Here is a 10,994-nt window from a genome sequence, read left to right as displayed (position 1 = left end):
AGGGGTGATGGTGACGGTGGAATTAGTGTGAGGGGGGTGATGATGAGAAGGAGGGGGTGATGGTGTAAGGGAGGGGTGAGATGGTGTAAGGGAGGGGGTGATGGTGAGAGGGAGGGGGTGATGGTGTAAGGGAGGGGTGAGATGGTGTAAGGGAGGGGGTGATGGTGAGAGGGAGGGGGTGATGGTGTGAGGGATGGAGGGTGGTGTGAGGGAGAGGGGTGAAGGTGTGAAGGAGGGTGGTGAAGGTGTGAAGGAGGGGGGTGAAGGTGTGAGGGATGGGGGATGATGGTGAGAGGAAGGGGGGTGATGGTGAGAGGGAGGGGAGGATGGTGAGAGGGAGGGGAGGATGGTGAGAGGGAGGGGGTGATGGTGAGGTTGTTAGTGTGAGGGAGGGGGTGATTGTGAGAGGGAGGGGTGATGGTGAGGGGGTATTAGTGTGAAGGAGGGGTGTGATGGTGAGAGGGAGGGGGTGATGTTGTAAAAGAGAGGGGGTGATGGTGTGAAGGAGGTGGGTGTTGGTGAGTGGGAGGAGATGATGGTGTGAGGGAGGGGGTGATGTGTGAGGGAGGGGGGTGAAGGTGTGAAGGAGGGGGATGAAGGTGTGAAGTAGGGGGTGTTGACGTGAGGGATGGGGGATGATGGTGAGAGGAAGGTGGGTGATGGTGAGAGGGAGGGGGGTGATGGTGAGGGGGTGTTAGTGTGAGGGAGGGGGGTGATTGTTAGAGGGAGGGGGTGATGGTGTAAAGGTAGGTTGTGTGATGGTGTGAAGGAGGGGGGTGTTGGTGAGGGGGGGTTAAAAATGTGTGGGAGAAGGGTGATGGTGAGAAGGGGGGGTTTGGTGTGAGTGAGGAGGTTGATGGTGAGAGGGAGGGGGTAATAATGTGTGGGAGGGAGGGTGATGGTGTGAGGGAGGGGGGACTACATACCTTCTGCCCCTCCCTGGCGGTCCAGTGTGGGCTCCCTGGTGGTCCGGTGGTGATATCCGGTCTGTAGCTCCATAGTGTGCAGAGCTGCAGACCATATCTCGCAAGACCCGGTAACCCGCGGCAACGCTCTGATTGGCCAGATCTCGCGAGACACATGATCTGCAGCTCTGCACACGGCGGAGTTGCAGACCAGCGCTACGGGTGCTCTCGGGCAGCCTGGAGGGGTCTCACACCCGGTGGCATACCGAAAAAAACGCCAGGCCTCCTCCTGGTGTCGGGTCGACACAGTCTGTCCTAAGGCGGTTTAGGCCACCTAAACCGCTTAATTACAGAGCCGCCTGCGGCTGTTTTTAAAATAATTTAGGACGGCCTGGGGGGCAATTGCCTCCCTAACCTCGACCCAGCCCACCGCTGCATGTGGTGTGGGTGATGTCTTTGTGTGATAGCTCCATAACCACTACAATCCATTCATCCCTTCATCACCCATAGCCCCATACTCAACTAAACATTTCCAGCCCTAACCACATTACAATCACATTACCTTATCATTACCAACAATCGCATCATGTACAGAAGCTCCTCAGTACCCCTAAACCTCATCACCGGGGATACCATTAGAATTTTTCCCTGGCTGGCTCCTTGCCACTCTCCCAGAGAGAGATACACACTAACTGAGACACCATAGGCTGGACATACCTTTCAGATACACTTAAAGTATACACACAGTTATAGACACACACGGGTACACATAGTTACACACTGCTAGACACACACATACACCCAAATACACATTGCCAAGCATACACAGATACACATTACTGCACACACACAACAGTGGCATCTCTAGGATTCATATTTAGGGGGGCACATGGTGGGCTAGGGACAAAAGTAGGGGAGCAGTTATAAAACATGCGCGTGTGTTTATATATATATATATATATATATATATATACATATATATATATATATATATATATACACACAAAGTAAAGACAGGAGCACTCTCTCGTCTCAATCCTCCTGGGTCTTTATCAAGATGATAGTGAGTCACACACACACAATGCCAATATCAGATGCACTCAGTTATACACATACACTGTCAAATACAGCCACATGCACAAACTTCCAGGCACATAGTCACACACACAGTTACAGGTATATAGTCAAACAAACTGTTATAGGGAGTCACACTCAGATACAGGCAGACAGTCACACACACACACGTACAGGTAGACACACATACAGTTAAAGGTAGCCACATATGCACACACAGTTACAGGTAGTCAACCACACACACATAGGTACAGGCAGTCACACGCAGTCACAGGCAGACTCATACACACAGGTACAGGCATCACACATAGTTACGGGCAGTCTCACACACAGTTATAGACAGTCACAAACAGCTACAGTCAGACATTCACAAACATAGACACAGTTACAGGCAGACAGTCACATACAGTCACACACTGTTACAGAGAGTCACAAACATACAGTTATAGATAGACACACACACACACACACACAGTTACAGACAGTCTCACACACACAATAACAGACAAAAAGACACACACACAGTTATCACATAGACACACACACACACACACACACACACACACAGTTACAGAAGTCAAACACACAAAGTTATAGACAGACACAAACACCATTATAGACACACAGTTACAGGCAGTCACAGTTACAGTCTCACACACAGTTATAGACAGTCACACACAGCTACAGTCAGACATTCACAAACATAGACACAGTTACAGGCAGACAGTCACATACAGTCACACACTGTTACAGAGAGTCACAAACATACAGTTATAGATAGACACACACACACACATAGTTACAGGGAGACAGTCACACACAGTTACAGACAGTCACACACACAATTACAGACAAACAGACACACACACAGTTACCACAAAGACACACACACAGTTACAGAAGTCAAACAAACAAAGTTACAGACAGACACAAACACCATTATAGACACACAGTTACAGGCAGTCACATACACAGTTACAGTCACACACACAGTTACGGGCAGCCACACACACAGTTAAAGGTAGCCACATATACACACACTGTTACAGGTAGTCAGTCACACACACATAGGTATAGGCAGTCACACACAGTCACAGGCAGACAGTTGTACACACACAGTCACAGGAAAACACACACAAAGTTACAGACAGTCGCACACAGCTACAGGCAGATAGTCACACACACACAATTACAGACAGACAGACACACAAAATTACAGACACACACACAGTTACCGGCAGCCACATACATCTTTAAGGGTGCCACATATGCACACACAGTTACAGGTAGTCAACCAAACACACATAGGTACAGGCAGTCACACGCAGTCACAGGCAGACTCATACACACAGGTACAGGCATCACACATAGTTACGGGCAGTCTCACACACAGTTATAGACAGTCACAAACAGCTACAGTCAGACATTCACAAACATAGACACAGTTACAGGCAGACAGTCACATACAGTCACACACTGTTACAGAGAGTCACAGACATACAGTTATAGATAGACACACACACACACACATAGTTACAGGGAGACAGTCACACACAGTTACAGACAGTCACACACACAATAACAGACAAAAAAATTTGTTTTTAAATGCACGCTATTGTGACACCAGATATGAGGGGCACTGTGCACTGGCAGAGGTTGGCAGAGTACACGCTGTAGGCCTGACACACAGACGCTTGCAGACAACTAACTGCTATTCAATCTATTACAGTGAAAAAAATGTTTTGGTTTTTAAATGCAAGCTATTGTGACACCAGATATGAGTGGTGGCACTGGGCAAGTGGGCACAATATCCACTGTGAGCCTGACACAGAAGCTGGCAGGCAGGCAACTGCAATTAGATTACACAGAAAAAAAAGCAGACTGATGTTCTAGCCCTAAAAAGGGCTTTTTGGGGTGCTGTTCTTACAGCAGAGATCAGATGAGTCCTTCAGGACTGTAGTGGACACTGAATACACTAGCCTAGCTATCCATTTCCCTATCAAATGAGCATCAGCTACACTTTCCCTCCTCTATCTAAGAATGCAGCTTCAGAATGAATCTAAAATGGATGCTGTACAGGAGGTGGGAGGGTCTGGAAGGGAGGGTCTGCTGCTGATTGGCTGGAATGTGTCTGCTGACTGTGAGGCACAGGGTCAAAGTTTACTCAATGATGACGAATAGGGGGCGGATCGAACCGCGCATATGTTCGCCCGCCGTGGCGAACGCAAACACGCTATGTTCGCCAGGAACTATTCACCGGCGAACAGTTCGGTACATCTAATTCAACAGTTCACTAATAGATAAATATATATAATTACATAAATAACTACATAAGTATACACGTAGAATTTAAATACATATATATATATATATATATTAAAATTCTACGTGTATATTTAAGTAATCTTTTAACATAATTATGTGATTTAATTAATTAAAATTTGATTGACGTGCCTGACAACCCAGGCAGAAAGTGCAGAGAATTTAATTTGCACGCACTATATTTAACCCTGTAACTTTCCAAGACACTATAAAACCTGTACATGGGGGGTACTGTTTTACTCGGGAAACTTCACTGAACACAAATATTAGTGTTTCAAAATGGTAACTTGTATTACAACGATGATATATGTAGTAAAAGTGAAGCTTTTTGCATTTTTCACACATGAACAGCACTTTTACTGACGATATTATTGTTGTAATATGTTTTACTGTTTTGAAACACTTATGTTTATATTCAGTGAAGTCTCCCAAGTATAACAGTACCCCCTATGTACAGGTTTTATGTTGTTTTGGAAAGTTAGAGAGTCAAATATAAGGCTTGCATTTCATTTTTTTTTTTTTTTTTTAATTCTTTATTTTGGTTGTGCACTGATTGAACAAACAGCCGGTGTGTGCCACAACAGCGACATCCGGCAGAGTAGGTAAACAGTGGTATAACCTGTTATGGCATTGGATATACAGGCACATTTTTTATATTATTTGAAAACAGTAGAGCAGGATCACGTTTGATTTTAAGATGGTAGCATATTACACATGTCATGGAGAGACAGATACAGAAGAAACATATGCGGGGAGCATGACTTGTGCATGAGAGCATACATAGAGTGTTAAATGATAGGGAAAGAAATATTACAGTGAGAAACGTTTAAATGACGTGCGAGGTACAAATCTCTTAACTTTGAGTGTGCTGATGTAATTTATGGACACGTGTTAGTTACTCGAAGTTGGATTGGTTATGCTCAGCATTGCTTGTCAACGCTTGAGAGGTGTACCTGCATTATATACTTATATGGTCGAAGTGATCATACATTTATCCCATAGGATCATATGTCGTTCTGGGTACTAGTACATTAAAGAGTTAGGTGATTGTAAGCATGTATTTAAGCTAAGCGATATATCATATCAGAAAGATTAGATGCTAAACACGCTGAAAAGAAATGATAGTCCACGAGTAGTAGGTATATCACCCTGGCTGATTCAGAGTTCTTAGGTTGAATAATGTTCCCGAGGCCTTGTTTGTGATCGCAGGTCTGCGCTTATCCGATGCCCGTTCTACTATGAAGGTGTGGCCAGGTGCCGGTGTCCTTCGGTGGTCGGGTAGTGCCGCTCCAGGGGTGTCTTCGTGCTTCTGGTAGGTGACCCATCGGCTGTCTCCCCAGCCAGCCAGGCGTGCCCCCTTTGGATGTCCGACTATGAGTGACCATTAGGGAGGACGCTTGGGAGCTGATCAAAGCGTCTGAGTGCTGGGGGGCCCTGTGGGATCCTCGTCCTGGCCGCTGTGCTCTATGCTGTGTGTAGGGCGGGTATGTGGTCAGCCCCGTCGTGGGAGTACCTCGTTTGGTGGTATGGCCGACAGTCGCTGACATGGGTGAGTGGTGTTCGGTATGCGCCAGTGCAGCAGCCATTATGGATCCGGGTAGGCCTCCGCCGTTGCCTGTCCGAGGTATAGTTCGTGGAGAGGGCGGGTAGGAGGTTGCTCGCGGGGCTGTGGTGCTTGGCATGCTGGGCCTATGTTCTTCCTGCCCCCTGTATTCGGTTTTGGAGGCCTGGCTGGTTGGTCTGATCTCCCTTATGGAGTAGTTACCTCCGCTGGTCTGGGCACACACGGAATCCGCCATCTTGGGTGGGGCGGTCAGGCGCTCGGGCAGTGTGACACCATCTTTGGGCCCTGGATGCATAGCCTCTGGGTGAGGACCGGGATCACCCCCACCGGTCCACAGGGGGGGGAACAGGGCCGAATCCGCCCGGGTCTCCGCTTCCATTTCGGCACCATTAGGCAGGATAGAGGGGCAGCGGCCGTCCGTCCCTCTCACCGCCGGCATAGGCCCCCACTCGATCGTCGAGGGCCTCGCTTCCAGGGGACTGTAGCACCAATAGCCAGCCTCTCCCTGGATCCGGTGTCTCTGTGGCTTTGAACACCCGTGCTGGTGGTTTATTATTAGGTATTTTTTCATGTTTTGGTTATATAATCGAGGTTGTGTAGCAGGAGCTAAACTTGTGTGCGACCGTCCAGCTCGGCGGTTCGGCCCCGCCCCCTTGCATTTCATTTTTTTCACATTGAAATTTGCCAGATTGGTTACGTTGCCTTTGAGACCGTATGGAAGACAAGGAATGAGAATTACCCGCATGATGGCATACCATTTGCAAAAGTAGACAACCCAAGGTGTTGCAAATGGGGTATGCCCAGTCATTTTTAGTAGCCACTTAGTCACAAACACTGGCCAAATATTAGTTTTTTGCTTTTTTCACACAAAAACAAATATGAACGCTAACTTTGGCCAGTGTTTGTGACTAAGTGGTTACTAAAAAAGACTGGACATACCCCGCTTGCAATACCTTGGGTTGTCTACTTTAGCAAATGGTATGCCATCATGGGGGTAATTCTCATTCCTGGGCTACCACATGCAGTGGCGGCTCTAGACTTTATGAGGCCTTAGGCGAAACTCAAACATGAGGCCCCCCACTAACACTCATAGTAAAAAAAACATATAGGGGTTGAATTGTGTGTATAATGAGCTGTAGTTATAATGTATGACAGGTTTGCAGTGCTGGATACAGAGAGCTAGTCTCTGTATTCACTGTTGGGGTGAGTGTGGCACGGTTGAAGGAGAAAGGGTGACAGGGCGAGGGGAGGTGAGAGTGACAGGATGAGGGAGGGTTATGTGACAGGGTGAGTGTGGCATGTCTAGGCAGGATGAGTGACAGGATAGGAGAAGTTAATGTGATAGGGTGAAGAGGGGATGAGTTTGACAGGGTTATGGGTTACGTGTTGCACGGCTGGAGGAGGGAGTGTGACAAGGCAAAGGGAAAGTGAGCCGGACAGGATTACGTGACAGGGTGAGTGTGGCATGGTTGGGCCCACGAGAAAAGGGTTAATGTGAAAAAGGATGAGTGTGACAGGGTTGGGGGTGAGTGTGACAGTATGAGAGAAGATGAGTGTGATAGGATTAGGGGGATTAATGTGATAGGGTGAGTGTAGAAGAGCGAGGGCCGGTAATTGTAGAATGGATGGAGGGGGTGAAAGCAACAAGATTAGGAGAGGTTAATGTGAGCGAAGCTGGGTGAAGGGGGCATGACAGCATGTGGGGGGTGACAGTGTGTGGGGTGGCTGTATGTGTGTGGAATTGTGACGGTGGGTAGGTGAGAGTGTGGGATGCAGTGTTGGAAAGGGTGACAGTGTGTGCAGGGGCAGTGTGTGGGAGGGGTGACTGTATGTATTGGTGACAGTGTTGGGGGCTGACAATATGGGGTGCAAGTGTGTGAAAGGGTAACAGGGTGAGAGAGCAGTGTGGAGGAATGTGACAGTTTTGGGGGCAGGGTGTGAGTGGGTGACAGTGAGGAAGAAGATGACAGTGTGGGGTAGCAGTGTGGAGGATGGTGAAAGTGTGGGGAGCAGTGTGTGATAGTGTGGGGGGGACAGGGTGTGTTACAGTTTGGGAGGGCAAGGTGTGTGGGACACAGTTTAGTGAGGGCAGGGTGTGTGACAGCATGAGGGGGCAGTGTGTATGACAGTGTAGGGGGGCAGGGTGTGTGACCATGTGGGTGGCAGAGTGTGTGGGAAACAGTGTGGGAGAGCAGGGTGTGTGACAGTGGAGGGCATTTTGTGTGAGAAATTGTGTGGGGGCAGAGTGTGTGGCGGACAGTGTGGGGGGCAGGGTATGTGGTGGTCACTGTGGGGGGCAGGGTATGTGGTGGTCACTGTGGGGGGCAGGGTATGTGGTGGTCACTGTGGGGGACAGGGTATGTGGTGGTCACTGTGGGGGACAGGGTATGTGGTGGTCACTGTGGGGGACAGGGTATGTGGTGGTCACTGTGGGGGACAGGGTATGTGGTGGTCACTGTGGGGGACAGGGTATGTGGTGGTCAGTGTGGGGGACAGTGTCTGTGGTGGTCAGTGTGGGGGGCAGTGTATGTGGTGGTCAGTGTGGGGGACAGTGTCTGTGGTGGTTAGTGTGGGGGACAGTGTCTGTGGTGGGCAGGGTATGTGGATGGCGGGGCAGTGTATGTTGGGGCAGGGCACGTTTGAGACAGGGTATGTGGGGGGCAGGGCAGAGTGGGTGAGAGGGCAGTGTGCGTGGGAGGGCAGTGTTGGGGCAGGGCAGTGTATGTGGGTGGGCAGTGGGGGTGGGAGGGCAGTGTTGGGGTAGTGTGGGTGGGAGGGCAGTGAGGGTGGGAGGGCAGTGTATGTAGGTGGACAGTTTTGGGGCAGTGTTGAGACAGTGAGGCTGGGTGGGCAGTGAGGGTGGGTGGGCAGTTTTGGGGCAGTGAGGGTGGATGGGCAGTGTTGGGACAGTGAGGCTGGGTGGGCAGTGCTGGGGCAGTGAGGCTGGGTGGGCAGTGAGGCTGGGTGGGCAGTGCTGGGGCAGTGAGGCTGGGTGGGCAGTGAGGGTGGGTGGGCAGTGCTGGGGCAGTGAGGCTGGGTGGGCAGTGCTGGGGCAGTGAGGCTGGGTGGGCAGTGAGGCTGGGTGGGCAGTGCTGGGGCAGTGAGGCTGGGTGGGCAGTGCTGGGGCAGTGAGGCTGGGTGGGCAGTGAGGCTGGGTGGGCAGTGCTGGGGCAGTGAGGCTGGGTGGGCAGTGAGGCTGGGTGGGCAGTGCTGGGGCAGTGAGGCTGGGTGGGCAGTGAGGGTGGGTGGGCAGTGCTGGGGCAGTGAGGCTGGGTGGGCAGTGCTGGGGCAGTGAGGCTGGGTGGGCAGTGAGGCTGGGTGGGCAGTGCTGGGGCAGTGAGGCTGGGTGGGCAGTGTTGGGGCAGTGAGGCTGGGTGGGCAGTGTTGGGAAGAGTGTGTGTGGAGGCTGTGACAAGCCTCCACACACTAAAATACCTTGTTTTATAATTAAATTCCCTGGTGGTCCGGTGGCAGCAGTCCCTGGTGGTCCGGTGGGATGACTGTTCTGTCTGCAGCTCCGCGAGAGCTGCAGACCTCGTTCTCGCGAGAGCCTGTCAGAGCGTTGCCGTGGTAACCCGCGGCAACGCTCTGTGTGCTCGCGAGAACCACATTATGTGATCTGCAGCTCTGCACTCGGCGGAGCTGCAGATCAGAGGCTGGCTCTCCCTGTGGGCAGACCATGTGAGGGGCCACCCGGCGGCATACTGGGCAAGCCGCCGGGCCCCCTCTCACTGTCGGATCCTCGGTCTCGGTCATGGACCGAGGACCCGGCAGTTCCTTCTGCCCTAAGGTGATTTAGGCGGCCGCGAGGCCCCAGCAAGCGCGAGGCCTTAGGCGGCCGCCTAAATCGCCTAATTAGAGAGCCGCCTCTGACCACATGGTCTCAAGGGTAACATTACTAATCTGGCAAATTTCAATTTGAAAAAACTGAAAAATGGAATGTGCTATATTTGACCCTGTAACTTTCCAAAACACCGTAAAAACTGTTAATGGGGGTACGGTTGTACTCGTGAGACTTTGCTGAATCCAAATATGTGGTTTTTTTGTGCAGTTAAAGCTAACAGTATTATGACATTTACAGCTAAAATGTCTACAATTTTTTTTTATCTTAATTTCTCACAGTTTTTTTATTTTATTCATAATAAATTATGTTTCAAATATGAATAGTTCATGAGAAATTAAAGCCCAGTTTCTACTGAACAAAATGATATATAATAAGTGTGGGTGCACTTAATATGAAAGAGGGGAATTACGGTTGAACAGATAAATAGCGCAAATTCCAGTTTTTGTTTACGTTTTGTTTTGATCAGAATGTGTACTATTGACTCCGTCCTGGAGGGTTTAATAGTGTAGGTAGTTGCAATATGTTGTGTGTGACTGTGTGTGGGGGACCACATTGGTGGGTTATGTGGGGGCACGCATGGTTGGGGGTGCAGCCACCTACCTGAAATAAGTTTTTGCATGTTGGGATGTCTGGCTTGTGTATGATTTTGAAGTTTAAATGCATGGGTGTGTTTGTATGTAATATTTGTGTTTGATTGCAAGTGTGTTTTTGCATGTGATGATGGTGTATGATTGCTGGGATGTGTGCACAAGCACAGCTACATACATATTTACACAGATATATACACACTGACATGTACCCACCCCTTGACACATACATACATCTTGACACACAGATACACGCACTGACACACAGATAAACACTGGCACATAAAAAACCCTTCACACTTATACACATCTTAAAACACAGATGCACGCACTGACACACTGATAAACACTGGCACATACACACACCTTGACAAACAGATGCACATACACACACACATATATACACACTGACACACATTCACACACTAACACACACAGACATTGTGGCTTAACTACAGGGGGGGCAGATGGTGTGTCTGTCTCACGTGCAAATATCTGGGGGGGGGGGGCACTGCAAAAGCAGCAAGCCGGTGGTTGCTAGTCCCAGGGGTAGTCGACTCATCACCTTGGGGCACCCCAGTGCAGGCATATATTCCCTCAGGCAAAGTAGGTACTTGCTTACCTGCCTACTCTGCTGAAACACACTGAGGGGAGGATGCAGTGGCAACTGCCAGGGAGCGCTCTCTTCCAGATTGCCA

Source organism: Pelobates fuscus, chromosome 3, assembly GCF_036172605.1.
Source record: "Pelobates fuscus isolate aPelFus1 chromosome 3, aPelFus1.pri, whole genome shotgun sequence".
Classification (NCBI taxonomy): Eukaryota; Metazoa; Chordata; class Amphibia; order Anura; family Pelobatidae; genus Pelobates; species Pelobates fuscus.
Note: the sequence above shows the minus strand (reverse complement) of the source record.